This window comes from Protopterus annectens, chromosome 10.part0, assembly GCF_019279795.1.
Source record: "Protopterus annectens isolate FY-2018-M chromosome 10.part0, PAN1.0, whole genome shotgun sequence".
In the NCBI taxonomy this organism is placed as follows: domain Eukaryota; kingdom Metazoa; phylum Chordata; order Ceratodontiformes; family Protopteridae; genus Protopterus; species Protopterus annectens.
This window is the reverse complement of record NC_056744.1, coordinates 371,277,226-371,299,227: the sequence shown is the minus strand read 5'-3', so window position 1 is coordinate 371,299,227 and position 22,002 is coordinate 371,277,226. Positions and strand designations below refer to the sequence as shown.

General features: G+C 41.6%; 1 protein-coding gene across 4 annotated transcripts in view; it reads left to right on the top strand.

Annotated features, from left to right (window-relative positions):
- The window catches only part of LOC122813140 (nmrA-like family domain-containing protein 1), a 918,981-nt gene that overhangs the window by 776,357 nt on the left and 120,622 nt on the right, over nucleotides 1-22,002 (top strand). Inside the window, exon 1 of one of the 4 annotated variants that reach the window (XM_044085288.1) lies at nucleotides 20,267-20,346. The exons of the other annotated variants lie outside the window; for them this stretch is intronic. The gene's annotated coding sequence lies outside the window, so the exon portion shown is untranslated. Of the gene's footprint in view, nucleotides 1-20,266; nucleotides 20,347-22,002 lie in introns of those variants that run through there. 4 annotated transcript variants of the gene reach the window in all.

The following is a 22,002-nucleotide window of genomic DNA, read 5'->3' as shown; positions in this document are numbered from 1 at the left end:
TCTACATTGCTCATGTCGTAAGCAAGGGCATAGCTTTCAGAACAAAAGAGGTTATAACCCCCCCTGTACTGTTCCTTCATCAGGCCAATAACAGAGGACAGTACTCCCTTTGGTATGTACATAAACAGGCACCTGCAGCAAATGGAGAGACTTCAAAGGTCCCTCACAAAGAAAATTCAGGGTCTTCAACACATGACTTACATGGACAGACTAAAATCACTGTCATTATACTCTGTATCGTATAGACTACTCAGAGGCTACCTGTGCCTTGCATACAGAGCAACCTCTGATCCTGCCTTAATGGAAATGCTGCACATTTAAGTCAAATGGTACATGATTCACTTGCTCTACGGACCTTAACCTAGCAAGTGACATCAACAGGACTTGCTGGAGAGACAGATATGTCAACCAGAGGTTGCCTCTCCTCTGGAATAAACTTCCAATACAGGTTAAACAGAGCCCCTCATTAACCCTTTTTAAGTGTAACTTGGACGATTGGATGGGAAAGTACAAATTCACTCCAGGAGTTTCACCTGTGTCCCTGTTGGATGGGGCAGTCAGTGCTGATTTAGATCTGCTTATAACATAGACCATATCTCTAGACCCTTAAGGGAATGAGGGTTGAACTTGGCTAGGCTTATAAGGGCCCTAGGGCCATTAGCCTAGTAACCTCCTATGAACCTGTGAACCTATTATTATTACTGTTAATTTTATTATGATTGACTTTTTTCATTTAAAACATTTATTATATGTTTGAGACATTGATACCAAGAAATTCAGCTTGACACAAAGTTCGAGAATTAGGCCTTTGGCACCCATGTCGAGAACAGATATTAAAAGGTTATGATTGTACGTATGATCATAGTTCTTTGTAGTTCATGGAGCTTTATCTGCCCCACTCTGCTGGTTACAGGATGAGGATGAGGATGTTTTGCTGACTTTCAAAGCTGTAAAGCCACTTAGAGAGCACTGTCAGAAAGACAGTGTAACAGTCCCTTTACATTTACACTCACCTTGCCATGCCTTTCAAATGTCCAGAGTTTTGCATCATATGTTTGGTTTGTTACTGGTATGGACAGTGGCAGAAACAAATCTGTTTTATATTCTTCTGCTGTCTTTTGCTAGTTAGATGTGACTGCCTAGTGTGAGACCCGTCCTTAATATGTTAAGAAGGGAGTGATTAACATTTGTTAAGGTCAGGTGTCTCACTATAGTAACCCTTAACTGATTTGCCTTGTGCAGATATTTGAACAAAATCAGCCTGCTGAATGTACTACAAAATAAATGGTCATCATTCCTGTTTTGAGGAATTGTAAATCCGACATGCAACTGTGCACACTTAAAGAAGGCAGGAATTGAATAATGTGCCTGTTGCTTAGGTTATATGATAGCAATATGTGTGAAGTAAAATGTTTATGTTACTATAGTTTGATTACTTTTATATGAATGTAAATTTGCCTATGTCACAAGTAATAATTCAATAACAATGTTTGCAAAAAAAAGAGTGCCCCTCTGTTAAAAAATGGCTTCTTGGCACTGCAGGGCAGATTTGTAAAACAGCCATGTGTTACCACAGGTTTTTTTGCTGGGCTGCTATATGAAGCACCAGGGCTACTTTCTGTTGGTTTGGGCAGCCTCAAAAAAAAAAAAAAAAAAAAGACATGGATAGGGTCATAGATTTATGACGGGGCTTTTTTTAAGTTAACAGTTTATTTAGGTTCATAGGTTCATAGGTAGATACTAGGCTATCTGCCCTAGGGCATTTATAAGCCTAGACAGAGTGTATTTGGCTTCCGCCTCCCTATTAGATTAGCCTACTGTGCCTCTGTAAAGTAGGTCACAGAAGGTACCCTTTTAAGATTAGTTTACTGTGCCTCTGTATAGCAGGGACACAGGAGAGATCCCAGGGGTGAATTTGCGATTTCCCATCCACACATCTAAATTTCGCTTGAAGAGGGTCAGTGAGGGGCTATGTCTAACATGAATTGGGATTCTATTCCAGAGTGAGGGGAGCCTCTGGGAAATGAATCTGTCCCTCCAGCATGTCCTATTTATTTTTGTGCTGAGGTTTAGGTCCCTGGAGCATGTAGCTCTAAGGGACTTGGATTTTTTGAGGTGGAGCATGTCCATTAATTCTGGGTTTGACATGGCTTTGTACGTCAGGCATAGATCGCCTCTGAGTAGGCGGTAAGCAACTGAGTAGAGCTGGAGTTTCTTTAGTCGAGCTGCATAGGACATCTGTTTGTAGCCCATGATCCTCTTGGTGAGGTACTTTTGGGGTCTCTCCAGCTGCTGCAGGTGTCGGGTAAGGTACATCCCAAAAGGGGCATTGTATTCAATTATGGGCCTGATGAGTGATGAGTAGAGAGGCACAATGACCTCTCTTGATCTAGATGCAAACCCTTTCGTGATAAGGTGGGCTATATAGAAGGTCTTTCTAACCACTTTGGCAACGTGATTATCAAAGGAGAGATTACTATCTACGTTGGTCCCCAAATCTTTAATTACTTCTTCCATACTTAATGGATTACCACCTATGTGGTAATTTGTGGGCACCTTGTTTTTCCCAAAGGGGATGACTATGCACTTTTTAGCATTTAGCTTGAGGCCGTGGCTCTGGCACCAAGCATCCGTCTCTGTGAGACTCTTTTGGAGGATGCTTGTGTCAGCTGGAGATTCGATTATGGCCCCCAGTTTGCAGTCATCTGCGAACTTTGTCAGCCATAATCCCCCCGTGTTAGCCTGAACCTCAGAGAAGTAAATACCGAACAAGAGAGGTCCCAGAACTGAGCTCTGTGGGACGCCACTTGTAACTGGTTTGGATTCGGACATGGCACCTGCGATTCTGACCATGTGGGTTCTATCTCTGAGCCAGTTTGCAACCCATCTTGTGATATAGGGGTTGATATTTAAGCTGGTAAGCTTATTTATGATACCCGAGTGGGGTATTGTGTCAAAGGCTTTTGCAAGGTCCAGGTAGGCTGTGTGGACTACCTTGCCCTCATCTATGGCTTTGGTAACTGTTTCAAAGAAATCAACTAGGTTTAAGAGGCAAGATCTGCCCTTAACAAAGCCGAATTGGGTAGGGTCCAGTGTCTGGAGGCTCCCAATGTCTTTGTTTATGAGTTCCATGATAATATGCTCCACAGCTTTCCAGACCAGACTAGTCAGGCTTATGGGGCGATAGTTTCCAGGGTCCGTTGTGGCACCACCTTTGTGGAGTGGGACCATTGTTGCTGTATGCCATTCTTTGGGTACATATCCTGTAGTAAGGCTAAGTTTAAACAGTGACATAATGTGAGGGTTCAGTTCTTCTTGGAGCTCGTGTAAGACACAGCCTGGGACACCGTCCGGTCCCATAGATGCTGTGTTTTTTACTTTGGAGAGTGCAGCTTTAACCTGTGCATCTGTGATGTCAGGGAGATTACATTCAGTTGGGTAGGCATTTGCTCCTTTGGGGGGGAAGGGGGGGGAGTTTGCGCTGAATCTGTCTGCCAGGATGTTGGCTATGTCTGTAGGTTCGATATATTTTGTACCGTTATGCAACAATTCAGAGCATATCTGGGAGTTTCCGCCCATGTTCCTGACATAACTAAAGAAGGCCTTGTGATTATCTTTAGTGTCTAGGGCAATTTTTCTTTCAAAACTGGCCTTTGATGATTTTATGAAGGATCAAAGTTTCTTGCTAATACTGATCAGAGATGCCTTCCCTTTTTGGGATTTTGCTCTGTCATGTAGTAGCTTCCTCCTTCTGTTGTATAGCTTATTTATGGCCAGGGTCCACCAGACCGGTCTTCTGTTTTTGGAGGAATGAGTCTTGGTTTTATTTGGGATAGCACGATCCATGCATTCCTGCAGGTGCTCATAGAATGCATTTGTAAAGGATTCTGCGGATTGGGCTGTGTTATCCTCTGGCCCAGGGGCTTTGAAGGATTCCACTTCAGTCTTGAGAAGTGCAAAGTTGGCTTTTGAGAAATTCTTTACAGTGATTTCTTTTGCTAGGGGTGGGGACGGGATATGGATGTCCAGGGAAATTTGTTTATGGTCTGATCTTACCAATGAGGGGTTTACCTCTGGTGTGGAACATAGAGTCCCCATGTTGGTGATGACCAGGTCCAATATGTTGCTCCCTCTTGTGGGAGTGGTGACCAGTTGTTCCATTGCGTTAGAGTTTATAAATTCAAGGAACCGTTGGGCGAGGGTGTTTGAGCTTGAGTAGTTTTCCCAGTCAATGTTTGGGTAGTTGAAGTCACCCAATAACATAGTGTTTGGAGAGACCTTCATATTCTCCAGTGTTCTCAGGAATGCCAAGTGGGGTTCCTGTAATAGGGAGGGTGATCTGTAGCAGGCTACAAACTGAAAGGCAGTTTTGCCTGCTGTTAGTTGCACATGGATGGTTTCTGATGCTTTGTGCAGTGCCACTAACCTGGAGGTGTAGGTATCTTTGATGAATATAGATACTCCCCCTCCTTTTGTGCTTCGGACCGAGTTTTGGGGCCGAAACGCATGGTATGAGTTATAACCTGGTAGTGCTGGGGTGCTCTCAGGAGCCTTGAACCAGGTTTCTGTTACTGCACAGACATCAATTTTCTCCATACTGAGGAGACCCTCGAGTGCGTGCATCTTGAGGTTTAGACTTCTGGCATTGAGTAGCATTACCTTTAGTTTTTTTATCCTTGGGTTGTCTATGGAGGTGGGTTTGTCCTTTGAGCCTTGCCTAAAAAAGGCACTATGGGGGTGGCAAGAACCTTGGCCAGTATACGAAAGCCTAAGGGTGACAGGTGCAAGCCGTCCCTAGCGAAGCAACGTGGCTTGTCGAACATGTCATCCCAGGCTGACAGACACTGGATCCCCTTTGAATGACACCAATACTTTAGCCAGTTGTTGAAACTGATCATTTTGTCTTTATACTGTGGCATCATTCTTGGTGAGGGCAAGATGCTACTCAAGGTCAGGGTCATACCAGCCTGGGCTACATGGTCAGAGAGCTCCTCTATGTCTCTTTTCATGTAGTCCAGGGAGGTACATCTCAGGTCATTCACACCAGCATGGACAATGACGGAGTCATACTTGTACTTGCTTTGGATAACCCGAGTGCTTGCGTTAAGTGGCAGATCCTGGCACCCGACAGGCAGCTTACAGTGACCTTCTCTTTGTTCAGTCTGGTGAGTGGGATGTCAGTGTGCCGGACAATAGAGTCCCTTATAACAAGTGTATTTGGAGTGTTGTTTGGCCTTAAGGGCTGTGACTGTGAGGCACACTGATTTTGTGAGATATGTGATTTGTGGGTATTGTTAAGGGGTGGCTGTTGCTTGGATATCTGCTTAGGAGGTCTTTGCTGTTTAGGCAGATTTTTATTTAGAGCCTCTGAGTATGTTTTTGTGTGTTTATGTGTTGGGTATGCAGATGCAATAGGTCTGTGTGAGACTGGATTTGTGGTGTGGGTGGTTACCTTTTCCTCCTGACTGACTGTGCCAGTCTTGGGTTGAGAGAGCTCTGCCTCCAGTTTGGCTGTGTAACTGCATCTCTCACATGTATTAGAGTTTGTTGGAAGGAGGAGAGGGTTGTCTGTGTACATAAGGCAATTGTAACATTGCCTCAAAATTCCCAGATTCACCAGCTGGACTGGAGAGTAACCTTGAAACTGACCCTTGGACATACCAGATTAGTATAGGGAACTGTTTTTTTACTGATCAGATTAGGGAAGGGAACTGATTTTTCACTTTATCAGGAAGGACGAATCGGGAGTCTAATACTTATGAGAAGTCAAGGAGGGTGTAGTGCTTTAGTTAGTTAGTGTTTCTTTATAAGAGCTGAGCAAGTGCAGGGCTTTAGAAAGAGAATAGAGTGATTACTTTGAGAGTTTGAACAGTTCTAAGGGAAAAGTGAAGAGCAGACTTTGTGGAGCCTGGAATAGTTTAAACCTGTTTAGGCGGCGCTGCCCGACGCTGCTCAGTGCGCAAAACCGTGCAAAAAGAGAGTTGTAGGGTTTTAAGAGAGAGAGATCAAGGAGTTTAGAATTGACCCAAAATGGCCAATAAAACTACAGCTTCTAGGTAGTAACCACTCCTCCAGGGACAGGCAGGCTGTTCAGTGTTAACCACTCCCACTGGTGAACACAGAGACTTCCCTTTAGCCCAAGCAAGCACTGGCCTTCTAGAAACTTCCAAACAGTTCAGAACAGCAAATCTGTAACTGAACTTTCTTAACTTTCAGAAAGTGGGAAAATGCAAGATTTTTTTTCTTTTGTTGTAGTTTAAAGGTAGCAGAGATACACAAGCAGCAAAATAATCACAACAGTGCAATAAATGACCCAACACTTGAGTACTAGGCCAAAATCAGGTAAAATGCAGTTTTTAGAGAAAAAAATGATTTTAAATTAAGTGCAACACAGGAAATGAGTAAACAGGCTCTAGATGTGTTCCAAGTACTGTTACTGTTACAGATATAAACTTTAGCAAGCCGGAAAATGCCAAAAACTAGGCGGCAAAGCAGTAAAACTTAAAAAATCAGAAGAAAATACTTAAAGTCACAAAAAGTGGCTCATTTTCTTCTCTCAGCATTTTTTCCCCTGGGTAGGTGCTTTAGCAACAACTAGCAAGCATGAAAAGATGCCAAAACCATGAGGCAGCATGGTTTTAAGAGAGACAGATCAAGGAGTTTAGAATTGACCCAAAATGGCCAATAAAACTACAGCTTCTAGGTAGTAACCACTCCTCCAGGGACAGGCAGGCTGTTCAGTGTTAACCACTCCCACTGGTGAACACAGAGTCTTCCCTTTATCCCAAGCAAGCACTGGCCTTCTAGAAACTTCCAAACAGTTCAGAACAGCAAATCTGTAACTGAACTTTCTTAACTTTCAGAAAGTGGGAAAAAAGCAAGATTTTTTGTTTTTTTTTCTTTTTGCTGTAGTTTAAAGGTAGTAGAGATACACAAGCAGCAAAATAATCACAACAGTGCAATAAATGACCCCACACTTGAGTGCTAGGTAGGGTTACCACCTGTCCCACTTTGCGAGGGACAGTCCCTCTTTGGGCAGTTGTGTCTGTCTGTTCTGATATGTGCATTCAAGTCACCCATTATCAACACCAATTCATGTTGTCCTGCTTTATCTAGTAGGTCCTGCAACTGCTGTCTGAATGCACTCTTTTCCTCACTATCACAACCCTGCTGTGGGGCATAGGCTGAGATTATGAATACTGCCCTATCATTACACTGGAGTCTGACTGCCATGAGTCTGTCATTAATTCTGATGATATCCCTCACTTCCTTCTGAAGCCTCTCTCTCACCACAATTCCTACACCATTTCTAGCATGCCCTCCACCTGAGAATAGACTCTGGATCCCAAACCAAGTGGCTTTGCTGCACTTCTCCTGGATACATAGGATGTCCAGCCTCCTCTGTATCATAATGTCATCCTTCATTAAGCGTAGCAATTCTCAGTTCATGTTTGGCAGGTTGGTTGGTTTTATGTCCAGCTTTTGCTCAACAGAGCTATCCCAGGTAAACCAGGCTGGGCAACTAGACACCGGCCAGCCAGTAGCTTATTGACCCAGGGCTGCTGGGCTTTATAGCGAGCATACACTGGCCAATAGGGGCACACATATATCCCTGCCACCCGGGTCCTCAGAGTAGGCTGGGTCCTCAACCCACTTATCACCAGTAACTACCCATGCCCTTTTTTTTGGGTGACATTAGTCAACATGACAAAATCACCTAGAGCCATATTTTACACCGTCGAGTGGCTAGCCCTGCCATGGCGTGCAGTCTGTGATCCGTGTTCTCCTATCTTGAGGATTCTGCACACCACAGTAGATGCCCAAAGCGGCTGGTCTATACATATCTCCACCTATGGGGTGCCATATAGAGTCTGTGCTGCTGCCCACAGCTCCATTCATTGGTGAGTTTGAAATGGAAACACTCGGCATGTTTTTCGTACATGAGAGGAACCCCATGGAGACACAGGAAGAACATGCAAACTCCAAACAGGCATTGGTCGGAGGTCAGGATCGAACCTTGTACCTTGTGCATGGGAGGTGAAGACCTTAAACCACTAAGCCATTTGGTCTCTATTAATGTACAACTTCTCAAAAATAATATCAATAAGGTATGGAGCAAATGTCTGCAAACACATTAGGACTGCGCATCCAAACCCTGGACAGTTGAGGTGTGTCCCACTTGTTCAAAATGACCCCCTTCACATCTCAGTGAAACAAGTCTGTGTATTAGTGTCATGTCCTCCATATCTTCTGGTCCCAGCTGAGAAAACCTCTAGATAATCTGTCCCCTGATCGTGCCCTTTCCCCTCCATCTTCTGGATTTGTTTTGGTGGCTTTCCTCTGAATTTCTTTCCTTATTTGCTTGAAATGCATCCAGTACTTAGGATGTGTTCTTATCAATGCCTTTTAATTGGATGTATTGCTTTGCTAAGTGCCCACTGATGATACATCCCAACACTTTGTTTACTCTGCCACTGCCCTCTCAATCTGCTGCTAGTGGTCAAGTCGAGGTGTGATTAATACTCCAAGATCTTCTTCCCTTTTGTCATCAAGTTCCATTCCCCCTACTTTACACCGAGGTTGTTGTTAAGTGTAGGAATTCGTAATTGTTTTCTTTGCATGTCAACTGCAGCTTTTGTCCCCCACTTGTTTAGCCTTTCCAAATCCTTTGCTAGCTCCCCTACCCCATTCTCCACTAATGTACTCAACTTTGTGTCACCAGCAAATAGGATGAGTACTGTACCTTTGGAGTGGACAGAGACATGTGGCACTCCAGCAGGACTTCAATACATTTCACTGACTGTAAACTGGAAGATGTTTTACATGGTCAGTTTACTGATGATGAGCACCCTAAATGCAGTGTCCATAAGAAATCACTGTCAATGCAATTTATACGTGTGCACCTACACTGATTCATTTTTTTTTCACAGATTTCCCTTTTCTACGAAGTGTAACCTTGGAGTTGGTACACATATCTATATATATATATATATATATATATATATATATATATATATATATATATATATGTGTGTGTATATGTATATATATATATATATATATATATATATATATATATATATATATATATATATATATATATATATATATATACATACACACACACACACACACACACACACACATATATATATATATATATATATATATATATATATATATATGTAAGTTTGGGGTGTTACCCTCCACAAGTGGATGCAGGGAGGGCTTGAACTCTGAAAGAAATCTGAGTCAGCTCCACACAGAGCTGTAACTAGTGTTATCATTTAGGCAAATAGTGCTGATAATCTCTATCAGATGGACACATTTCATGTGTACTCATATCCATTACTATGTAAATATGTAATTCCCATTTAAGTTTTGTGATTCTCTGTTTTTACTATAACTGTTAGCAATGGTTTTATTTGAATATTTTCTCTCTTCTTGAATGTATTACCATACTGTCTGTTGTTATTTCCTGTTGGCTGAAGTCATGGCTGAAAAGGGTCTTTAGACCAGCCTACTCTCACTGTTAACAGACTGAATGAATAAATTAATAAATGAACTCCATGAGTCATAGTGGAAGCCTCTACTCACCATTTTCATAATTCCTGACATTGCCCCATCTCAGTCCCCTGTGTCCTACCATCCAAGCATGTACTTATTCCATCTCCTCAATGTTGGTCCATCCCCAAACCTCTCCAGTTTTATTATCAGCATCCCATGTGGGGCACAGCCAAAGGCCTTGATGAGGTCCAGGTAACTACATGTACAGGTATTTCCTTGTCTTCATCTGTAATGCAGTCATAAAGCTGGAACAGGTTTGACTGACAGCTCTTGCTAGCTGTAAAGCCATGTTAGGCTGCTGTCCTGGAGATATTGGTTCCCTGGAAGTGTAACCAACCTTCCTATCAGTATTCTTTCTGTGACTTTCCCTGTCATTGTAGTTAAGCTAACAGGCCTGTAGTCTTCAGGAGTTTGTTTTGTCCCACCCCCTTCTACAGTAGTACAATTTCTGCCTTCCAATCTACTGGCACTTCTGCCACGACCAGCGATCTCTTTAAGATCTCTATCTATCAGGAGGTCAGCCTACACACTGGTCAGATTTCTGAGGACTCTGGAACGCAGCCCATTTGATCCTTGTGTATTATTCCCCCCTAATTTGGAAGTGACTCAGAAACATTCTTCTGTTTAATTGACTTAATTAGAACTACAAAGTAAGTAGGTAGAGAGTGTGAGAATTAAACTGTAATCAACACTCTATTCCTTCTTAAAAAAATGCTTAATAATCTAAACCATACCAATATTTAGTTACTTGCAAGCATTTAATTTGAAATCACTATAAAGTACACAAAACGCATTCTGAAAAACACCCGTTCATGCTCAGATTACCTGGGTAAACAGCGTGAGATTAGAGGAGTACCAGATAACACTAGTTAGTCCTGTTCTGTGCTAGCAGATGCACATTATGTCCTCATACAGATGCACCGTTGGGTATTGTAAGCTTCAATCAGTTTGTGCTAACCAGATGACTGTTGCTGTTGGCCTGCTGTTTTCAGAGATGCTGTTCCATTCATTGTGTCATTGCACTGACTTTATAAAATGAGCCAATGCATATTTATGCAGAATTGTAGACAAGTGGGATAATTACCTCCAGGTTGGTGGCACAGCACGAAGCATCAGAGACTATCCATGTGCAAATAACAGTGGGTAAAACTGCCTTCCAGTTTATAGCCTGCTACAGACCACCCTCCCAAACCCTGGAACCCCACTCGGCCTTCCTGAGAACACTGGAAAATATGAAGGTCACTCCGAACACCATTATATTGGGCGACTTCAACTATCTAAACATAGACTGGGAGCATTACTCTAGCTCCAACACCCTAGCCTTAAAGATTCCTAGAATTTGTAAACTCAAATGCTATGGAACAACTTGTTACCACTCCCACAAGAGGGGAAAACATACTGGACCTGATCATCACCAACATGGGGACTCTATGCTCCAGACCATAAGTGTATCCCTCACTTGTAAGATCAGACCATAAACTAATCTAACTAGATATTCACATCCCAACCCCAGCCCCTGCCCAGAAAACCACAGTGAAAAACTTCTCTAAAGCAAATTTCACACGCCTCAAAACCGAGGTGGAATCCTTCAAAGCCCCCGGGCCTGTGGAAAATACGGCCCAGACCACAGAATCCTTTATAAACGCATTCTATGAACACCTTCAGGAATGCATGGATCATGCAAATCCAAACAAAACCAAGACCCAATCCTCCAAAGGCAGGCGTCCTGTCTGGTGGACCCCAGCCATAAACAAACTATACAATAGAAGGAGGAAGCTACTACATGATAGAGCAAAATCCCAAAAAGGGAAAGCATCTCTGATCAGTATTAGGAAAAAACTACGGGCACTCATAAAATCGTCTAAGGCCAGCTTTGAGAGAAAAATTGCACAGGACTCAAAGGATAATCACAAGGCTTTCTTTAGTTATGTTAGGAACCTGGGTGGGAATTCCCAGATATGCTCAGAATTAGTCCAAAATGACAAAAAATACACCAAACCCACAGACAATGCCAACATCCTAGCTGACAGATTCAGCGCAAACTTCTCCCCCCCTTCCCCACCAAAAGGGCAAATATGTATCCCAGCAGAATGTTGCCCCCCTGACATCTCAGATGTTTAAGTAAGAGACACCCTCTCCAAAGCAAAAAACACAGCATCAATGGGACCAGACGGTGTCCCGGGCTGCATCCTACAGGAACTCCAAGAAGAACTAAACCCAAACATAAAACTACTGTTCAATCTCAGCCTTACTACTGGATATGTACCAAAGAGTGACGTACAGCAACAGTGGTCCCTCTCCACAAAGGGGGTGCCTCAACAGATCCTGGAAACTATCGCCCCATAAGCCTGACTAGCTTGGTCTGCAAAGCTATGGAAAGGATCATCATGGACCTCATGAATAAACATATTGGGGACCTACAGACACTGGATCCTACCCAGTTTGGCATTGTTAAGGGCAGATCCTGCCTCTTAAACCTAGTCGATTTCTTTGAAACAGTCACCAAGGCCACTGACAAGGGGAAGGTGGTCCACACAGCCTACCTGGACCTCGGAAAAGCCTTCGATACAATACCCCACTCGGGCATTATAGATAAGCTCTCCAGCTTAAATATAAATCCCTATGTCACTAGATAGGTTGCAAACTGGCTCAAGGACAGAACCCACATGGTTAGAATTGCTGGAGCCATGTCAGACTCCAAACCAGTTACAAGTGGCGTCCCACAAGGCTCAGTCCTGGGACCTCTCTTGTTCGGTATATATTTCTCGGAGGTACAGGCCAACACAGAAGGACTGTGGCTGACCAAGTTTGCAGATGACTGCAAACTGGGCACCATAATCGACTCTCCAGCTGACACAAGCATCCTACAAAAGGGCCTCATAGAAACAGACAACTGGTGCCAGAGCCATGGCCTCAAGCTAAACTCCAAAAAGTGTATAGTCATCCCCTTCGGCAAAAACAAAGTGCCCACAAATTACCACATAGATGGTAATCCATTAAGTATGAAAGAAGTAATTAGGGACCTGGGGACCCAAGTTGATAGCAATCTCTCATTCGACAGCCACGTGGCCAAAGTGGTTAGAAAAACATTTTATATAGCCCACCTAATCATGAAGGGATTCACATCTAGATCAGGGGAGGTCATCGTGCCTCTTTACTCATCCCTCATCAGGCCCATAATTGAGTAAAATGCCCCTTTTGGGATGTACCTTACCAGACACCTGCAGCAACTGGAAAGACCCCAAAAGTACCTCACCAAGAGGATCAAAGGGCTCAAACAGATGCCATATGCTGCCCGGTTAAAGAAACTCCAGCTCTACTCAGTGGCATTCTGCCTGCTCAGAGGCGATCTGTGCCTGACGTATAAAGCCATGTCCAACCTGGAATTAATGGACATGCGGCACCTCAGAAAATCCAAATCCCATCGAGCTACGCGCTCGAGAGACTTGAACCTCAGCACTGAAATAAATAGGACATGCTGGAGGGACACATTCATAACCCAGAGGCTCCCTTCACTCTGGAATAAAATCCCAGTCCAGGTTAGGCAGAGTCCCTCGTTGACTCTCTTCAAGAGGAATCTTGATGAGTGGATGGGAGATCATAGATTTACTCCGGGTATCACTTCTGTGTCACTGTTAGACAGAGGCACAGTATACTAACCTCAAAAAAGGGCATAGCAAAATTCATTTAAAATGAGTGGCGAAAGCCAAACACACTCTGGCTAGGCTTGTAAATGCCCTACAGATAGCCTAGTATGAACCTATGAACCTATGAACCTATTACGTTGACTCAACACAAACTTTGATTTTTTTTTTTTTTTAATTTACTCAAGGGCAATGCAGTAATAGTTTTCTTGGCACAATGTAGTTTTAAACATGACTAAATTTCTCATAGTTTAGTCCAGATTATTGTTTTTTTTCAACATGGGAAAACACAACTCTTTTCTGTAGTGAAGTCTGAATGACATTTGGTTTTATACCTGTTGTGCTACCTACTAACAGTGAGTCAGGCATTAATGGAAGTCAGTGTTTATTTTATTTTTTTACATTGGTAACTGGGAAAGTCCAACTTGGAACTAAGCCAATTTTCAGAGAAATGTTCCAGACACATCTTTATAACGTGGGAGGAAATTGGAGCACCCAGAGGAAACCCACACAAACGCAGGGAGAACATGCAGACTCCACACAGAAGGCACTCCTGCTGAGAATCAAACCGGAGAGCCTCTTGCTGTGAGGTGACAACACTACCGCTGCAGCACTGCACTGCACTGTCCGTAGTTAACAGACATTTTCCTAATAAAATGACACCTGTGTATCGATTTTACCAACTGACTGCATGCTAGCTAAGAGCTCCACTTTCTGTCTATATCCAGAGAAAGTCTCTCCTTTCTTATTCAAGTAATGAACAAGAGAATTTATTTTTATATTTTATCAAGCATCATTTCAAGAATTACTTGCTGCAGACCATTTTATGGTGCATAGAGCACAACTCTTGTATACAGAAGACTGACAGTTGCAATTCCTCCAAGTTTCAATACACTTTGACCTGAAAAGTAACCAGATGAAATCCCCAACCCATACCTCTCAAATGTCTACATTTTTGCAGTGCCCAAGTTTTTGCCTCATATTTTTGATGTGTTCATCATAAAATTTGTGGTTTTCTGACAAACCATTGAGGACTGAAGTCACTAAATAATGACAGAAATTTGACTTTTTTAAGTTTATGAGTGATTTCTAAAATCTGTCCTTATTTTGTGGCCTTTGTCCCCCAATTATTTTGGTTTTGTCTAGATTTCTTACAATAAGAGAGACATACCCATCCACACTACCTCTCAACTGCCTCTGAAGTTGCCTCAAAACTTTGCTTTATCCCATCTCATCCATCCTAATAATTTGGGGAAGAAAGGTGAATTACAATTAATAAAAGATAATAATTAGAATTATAGACTTCTTTTACTTCAATATATGCATGATAGTTTTCATTCTCTCAACATTTCAAATTAATATACAGTACTAATTTTCAGTAGCATCCGTTATTTGTCTTGCCCCTCTGATTATTTTTGCAGATTGCTTACTATTTATGGTCCATAGTCCAGACTTCTTACTGCTCTGCATTATCCTCCTTGTTATCAATAAATAAATGAATAAATAATAATAATTATAAGAAGAAGAAGAAGAAACATACTAACAACAATAAACCACTTTTGTGATTTTAAGTATTTTTTGGTAAGTTTTACTGCTTTGCCGCCTACTTTTTGGCATTTTCCGGCTTGCTAAACTTTATATCTGTAACAGTAACAGTACTTGGAACACATCTAGAGCCTGTTTACTGCAATTCCTGTCTTGCACTAAATTTAAAATCGTTTTTTTCTCTAAAAACTACATTTTACCTGATTTTGGCCTAGCACTAGGGTTACCACCTTTTCAAATGCCCAAAGTGGGACATTTTTGGTACAAACATCAGATTTTGCAGGTCAAAACATACCCATGGCCAGTACAAAGGACAGAACTTCTCTTTTTTGCGTAAATAAAAGCTTATTCTTGTAGCATTTTAATTGCTTATTCTGTTTCTTATAACATTTAGGTGTTACAGATGCATAATAACTGTTTTATGCAACTATTACATAAAATATATGAAATAATGTTGTCCTAAAATCTCAGGACATTTGCCATTTTTACAATTTTTTGGCAGGACACAACTGCCCAAAGAGGGACTGTCCCTCGCAAAGTGGGACAGGTGGTAACCCTACCTAGCACTCAAGTGTGGGGTCATTTATTGCACTGTTGTGATTATTTTGCTGCTTGTGTATCTCTACTACCTTTAAACTACAGCAAAAAGAAAAAAAAACAAAAAATCTTGCTTTTTTCCCACTTTCTGAAAGTTAAGAAAGTTCAGTTACAGATTTGCTGTTCTGAACTGTTTGGAAGTTTCTAGAAGGCCAGTGCTTGCTTGGGATAAAGGGAAGTCTCTGTGTTCACCAGTGGGAGTGGTTAACACTGAACAGCCTGCCTGTCCCTGGAGGAGTGGTTACTACCTAGAAGCTGTAGTTTTATTGGCCATTTTAGGTCAATTCTAAACTCCTTGATCTGTCTCTCTTAAAACCATGCTGCCTCGTGGTTTTGGCATCTTTTCTGGCTTGCTAGTTGTTGCTAAAGCACCTACCAAGGGGAAAAAATGCTGACAGAAGAAAAGGAGCCATTTTTGTGATTTTAAGTATTTTCTTCTGATTTTTTGTTGTTTTACTGCTTTGCCGCCTACATTTTGGCATTTTCCGGCTTGCTAAAGTTTATATCTGTAACAGTAACAGTACTTGGAACACATCTAGAGCCTGTTTACTGCATTTCCTGTGTTGCACTTAATTTAAAATCATTTTTTTCTCTAAAAACTGCATTTTACCTGATTTTGGCCTAGCACTCAAGTGTTGGGTCATTTATTGCACTGTTGTGATTATTTTGCTGCTTGTGTATCTCTGCTACCTTTAAACTACAACAAAAAGAAAAAAAAATCTTGCTTTTTCCCACTTTCTGAAAGTTAAGAAAGTTCAGTTACAGATTTGCTGTTCTGAACTGTTTGGAAGTTTCTAGAAGGCCAGTGCTTGCTTGGGCTAAAGGGAAGTCTCTGTGTTCACCAGTGGGAGTGGTTAACACTGAACAGCCTGCCTGTCCCTGGAGGAGTGGTTACTACCTAGAAGCTGTAGTTTTATTGGCCATTTTGGGTCAATTCTAAACTCCTTGATCTCTCTCTCTTAAAACCCTACAACTCTCTTTTTGCACGGTTTTGCGCACTGAGCAGCGTCGGGCAGCGCCGCCTAAACAGGTTTAAACTATTCCAGGCTCCACAAAGTCTGCTCTTCACTTTTTCCCTTAGAACTGTTCAAACTCTCAAAGTAATCACTCTATTCTCTTTCTAAAGCCCTGCACTTGCTCAGCTCTTATAAAGAAACACTAACTAACTAAAGCACTACACCCTCCTTGACTTCTCATAAGTATTAGACTCCCGATTCGTCCTTCCTGATAAAGGTTACTCTCCAGTCCGGCTGGTGAATCTGGGAATTTTGAGGATATGAGGACTGCCTGGGTCCACATGGATAAGGCAACAGGAATAAAGAAGGAGAAGCCATTCTAGACTTCTGTCTGGCAAATGGCTTGATAGTAGCCAACACATGGTTCAGAAAGAGAGACAGTCACAAGATCATATACAAGAGTAGTGAACATGCAACTCAGGTAGACTTCCTCCTAGTAAGTAAAAGGCACTGGGGTAGAATCCATGATTGCAAAGTCATCCCCAGTGAAACAGTCGGTTCACAGCATAAACCACTAGTTGCAACAATCAAATGCAAACAGTGGTTAGAGAAGGCTCTAAGGTCAACAGAGACCAGGCTGAAGACCTTGAAGTTGAGTGGAGAGAAAGTACAACAGTTTAAGGAATTACTCAGGGCTCTAGCACCCCAAGAAGAGGAGGAAATAGGTGGAGTTGAAGAAGAATGGCAGTGTCTAAAAACAGCATGTGTTAGGACTACAGAAAAGATATGTGGCTGAGCCAGGTATGGAAATAAGGTACATAAGGAACGCTGGTCCTGGAATGCAGAAGTTCAGGAAGTGATCAAAAGAAAAAGGAGTGCAAGAAGAAGTGGGAGACAGAAAAGACTGACCAGGCTAGAAAGGACTACTGGTTGGCTAACAAAGAAGATATGAAAGAAGTTGCAATAGCAAAGAATAGGGCAATGTACCAATTTCTGGAAAGTGACTCAGTAAGGGACACAAAGAAACTATATCAGGTTGCACGGCAAAGACAGAAAGATAAAGAAGATAGTTAGACAGCCTTCATAAGGGATGCCAGCAACAACCTGCTCACCAGCCCAGAGGACATCAAAGTAAGATGGAAGGAGTATTTCCAGCGGCTTCTGAATGAAGAAAACCCCACAGAAGCTGTACTGCCCCAGAAACAGCCTACAATGAGAGAAGAAGAGGAGCCCACCCTAGAAGAAGTAAGAACTGCACTAAGGAAAATGAAGTCAGGGAAAGCAGCAGGTTCAGATGAGGTCACAGTAGATATGATAAAGATGCTGGGTGAGATAAGGGAGAAATGACTCCTGAGGGTAATCATAGCAGTGTGGAGAGAAAGGCATATCCCAGATGACTGGAGAACAAGCATACTCATGCCAGTGCACAAGAACAAAGGGGACATCCACAACTGTGGGCAGTACAGAGGCATCAAACTCCTATCACATTGCATGAAAGTTCTGGAGAGGGTGACTGATAAATGAATATGCAGAGTAGTAGAATGTAAGATGGGAGATGAGCAGTTTGGATTCGGACCAGGAAGCAGCACAACTGACCCGATGTTTGCATTGAGACAGATACTTGAGAAGAAGCTAGAGATGAGGAGAGAGTCCAACTGGGCATTCCTAGACCTGGAGAAAGCATACGACAAGGTCCCAAGAAAGCTGATCTGGGCAGTACTGTGGTGGTTTGAAGTCCCAGAAACATTGGTAGAATTAGTGCAGGCTATGTACAAGGACCCAATGACTAAAATACAAACAGTGTTTGACCTCACAGAGGGGTTCCCAGTGGGTGTGGGTGTACATCAGGGTTCAGCTCTGAGCCCACTGCTGTTCATACTGGTGATGGACTACATTAGCAAACAGGTTTGAGGGGACGGATCAACAAAGCTGCTGTATGCAGATGATGTGGCAGTACAGGCAAACTCTGAGCTAGAACTTCAGCATAGGATAGGAGAATGGAATGCAAATCTGAAGGTACTTGGGATGAAACTAAGCACAGATAAGACAGTGGTAATGGCAGCAAATTGGGGAAATCAGAAGAAGCTGAGAATAGAGATAGAAGGAAAGATAGTGGAACAAGTAAACAGCTTCAAGTATCTGGGAGGAGTAGCTGAGGAGAAGGGTAGTCTGAATGAAGAGGTCAAAGCTAGAATCAGATGGGCTGCAGCCAACTGGCATAGAGCATCAGGTGTAGTCTATGACAGAAGAACGACAAAGAAGCTGAAAAGTAATGTATACAAAACAGTGGTGTGACCAGTACTACTATATGGTAGAGAAACCTGGGCAGTAAAGGCAGAAAAGTTGAAGAAGCTAGAGGTGATGGAAATGAAGTTCCTGAGAAAGGTGATAGGATGCACACTGTGAAACAGACAAAGAAATTAGGACATAAGAACAGAAGCTAAGGTAACTCCAATTGCAGAAAAGATCAAAGAGAACAGATTACGGTGGTTTGGGCACATGTGTAGAAAAGCAGAAGACAATCTGGTGAGGAAGATTTGGGACAGACAGGAAGAAGGTAAGAGGAAGTGAGGGCGTCCAGCAAAGAGGTGGATGGATTGTGTGAAAGAAGATCTGTGACAGTCAGACATGAGTGTTGAAGAAGGGGGGAGTGTGGCACTGAATCGAGAGAGCTGGCGACAGTTAACACGATAGCCCAACCCCATCTAGAAAAATGGGAAAAGGGGGGCTGATGATGATGATGATGATTATGTACGTTAATAGTACTGGCATTTAAGAAGTGCCATAATTTACGGCCTTTTCCCTAATTATTTTTATTTTGCTCATAAGTCTGGAAGCAAAAGTTTAGAGGTATGAAGAGCTTCAGGCAGCAGATTGTAGTTTGGTCCAAAGTATTTTTTCACATAGACATTCATAGACTAATGGAATGAACTGCTCAAATGGATGGTGTAGAGGGAATCCATCAAGGTTAAGGGGAGGTTGCAATAGAGGGGAGGAAGAATATGAAAACACTTAAAAGAACAAACTAGGGTGGTTTATAGTTTCTTTTTACTACCAAGCAAATGTAACGAAGTTTGCCCTCGTGTGTATCTTTTGCTGTCTGTTTACTGTACTTTGTTGGTTCTTCTGCTCCTCAGTATAGATGCCCTGTTACCCACCTTTTTATCTGCCAGCTATAGCACCCTGTTACCCACCTTTTTGTTATCTGTCAGCTATAGCTTTTTCCCTCACAGGGTACTCCTCCGTATGTTCTGTGCATTTCTGTAGCCACTTTCATTTGCCAAAATTCTCAAGTTGCATTTTGCTATACAACTTCCTATCCCATGACACTGTGGTTTTTCAGGGTCGTATAAGATGCATTTTAATGCTAAGTCTCCTAATATGTTGTTTACTATTGTCTTTATACCCCGTTCTGTTCTATCTATCTGATGTGTACATCTATAACATGTAGGCACATGCATTTGTCTCATATTAGTTTTACTTGTAGTAGTTAGGTTTAAGTGCGTAACGTCAGTTTAGAAATGGGGTAAAGTTATTGGATAGCATTACTTCAGAACACTGAAGGCTGCATGACAAGTTTGCCTTGTAGAAGTACTTACTGCACCAAAGAAGGGCAGTCAGCTAGAATTCCATGTGAAATATTAGTTCATAATATTGTATTTAGAAATCTTTATTTCTTTATTTTCTCTTTCAAACTTCCTTGCCTGAACCATGAGTATAAATAACCCTAAATAATATACATTATTTACTTAAACGCATATGAAAGTGTCATATTTTCATACAGCTAAAGGGAGAATAAAGGATTTTTGAGAACAGAGGAAAGGATGAAGGAAGATAAACAAATGAAACTTGTCACTGTTAACAACAAAGCGTGTGGCCTGTCTTTCTGGTCACCAAAGTAAAGGATTTGCAGATGAAATCACCCCTAGCAACAAAGCGAAAACAAAGTGCTAAGCTGTTTTTCCCTAACAGACAAACAGAGAGCCCAAAAGTAGTGCAGCTGAAACGTCTCTCATAGAAGAAAACACCTGCCTTTAGTAAGTAAACATACACCAAAATTATTTAAGGGGTTAGTACTTTTATGAACTTTAATATGACAAGGCTGAGTATGTTGTCAGTTTTTATAAAACCAGTGTCAAACTCAAACACTGTGACTGCTGCATGAAGTCAGACATTCATTTTCCTTTAACGTCAAAAGGCTGAAGTTTTAAACTTTATTGCTCATACATGAATATATTATTTATTTAATATTTTGCTACCAGGCTGGCGTATTCATTTAAGTGAGGCCTCTTCATTCATGGTCTGTGCGTACAACAAACCATTTGTATAAAGCTTAATATTTCATTCAGACAGTAGTACTATCACACATACCAGTGATGAAACAGAAGATAAACTGCAGCAATGCATACTTTTATTTAAAATGTAAACGATATAATACAATAAAACCACAAATAAAAAATACTCAAATGTAATGAATGGGATAGATATTAGTTTATGTTATATTTAAAAATAAGTCATTTCCAAAATTCCAGGAATTTCTGAAAATCAGAATATTTTGCTTTACAATATGTTTGTTCTTCAATAAATAGTAAGTTTCTTATTTTCAGGAAAAATAGGGATTTCCATGCCAAACCTGGAAGAAGTGGGAAATTCAATATTTAATTTGTAAGCATATATTTCTTGCACTGTAGTTTTTCAGGTTCTTGCCTCACAGGAGTCGGTGAAGGCATGTTAATATGACAGGCTTCCTTGTAAATCTGCTGTGTCCAAATCTGAGAAATCAAAACCAGATTACTGAGGCGAGGAGTCTTGAATATGTAAAGCTTCTGTCTCTGTCAGTTACACATTCTCTCCTCTCTGTCACACATCTTCCTCTTTCCTGTTGCACTTGCACCCTGTGCATACGCTGTATAAACACTATTAATGTCTACTATTTGTAGGAACTATTAAGCAATGCTGTGATATTATGGCCTACATGTTTTTCTTAATTTTTGCATATGTATTTTCTTTACTATGGCAATTTAAATTGTATTTTGTTTGTTATATTTTAACATTGTAGTACAGCTCTTTTTTTAGGGTCTATATTGAAAGACCGAAAGTTACGAAGTGCAAACGCTCAGATGAGCAAAAATGCCACAAATCGGAAACGTTATTGTGGGGGGGTTGTGCCCCCCCACCCCCTGCTAAATATATATTCCATCTCTGAGATCGCACTACAGTGAAGAAAGGGCAAATATTCCGATCTTCACTGTACTGCGTTAAAAAAAACAAACTTCGATTTGTGGCATTTTCGATCATCTGAGCGTTTGCACTTCATCACTTTCGGTCTTTCAATATGCAACCCCTTTTTTATTCTAAATGTATTTTTGTCTCATTCCAAGCAGAGCCCAAAAATGATCTTTGGTGACCAGTGCCCTACCCTGCTAACAAACAGAGCATGCAAATACATAAAAATCGAACCTGCAATAAACAGCAAAATAGTACTGTAGAAGAAAAGTATTGATGGTAAATGTTGATTGCAACGTATAAATAAAATGTGAGTCTAAAAACACAGTTCTGAAGAATGTAGTCTTTATAACAGTATATATGAAGGGCAGACACCTCAGACACCCACATACATAGGCCCCCTTAAACCCCATATGTGAGACTATAGCTCTCATACCCGCCACTTAATTTTTCTCAGTCTGAGGTCT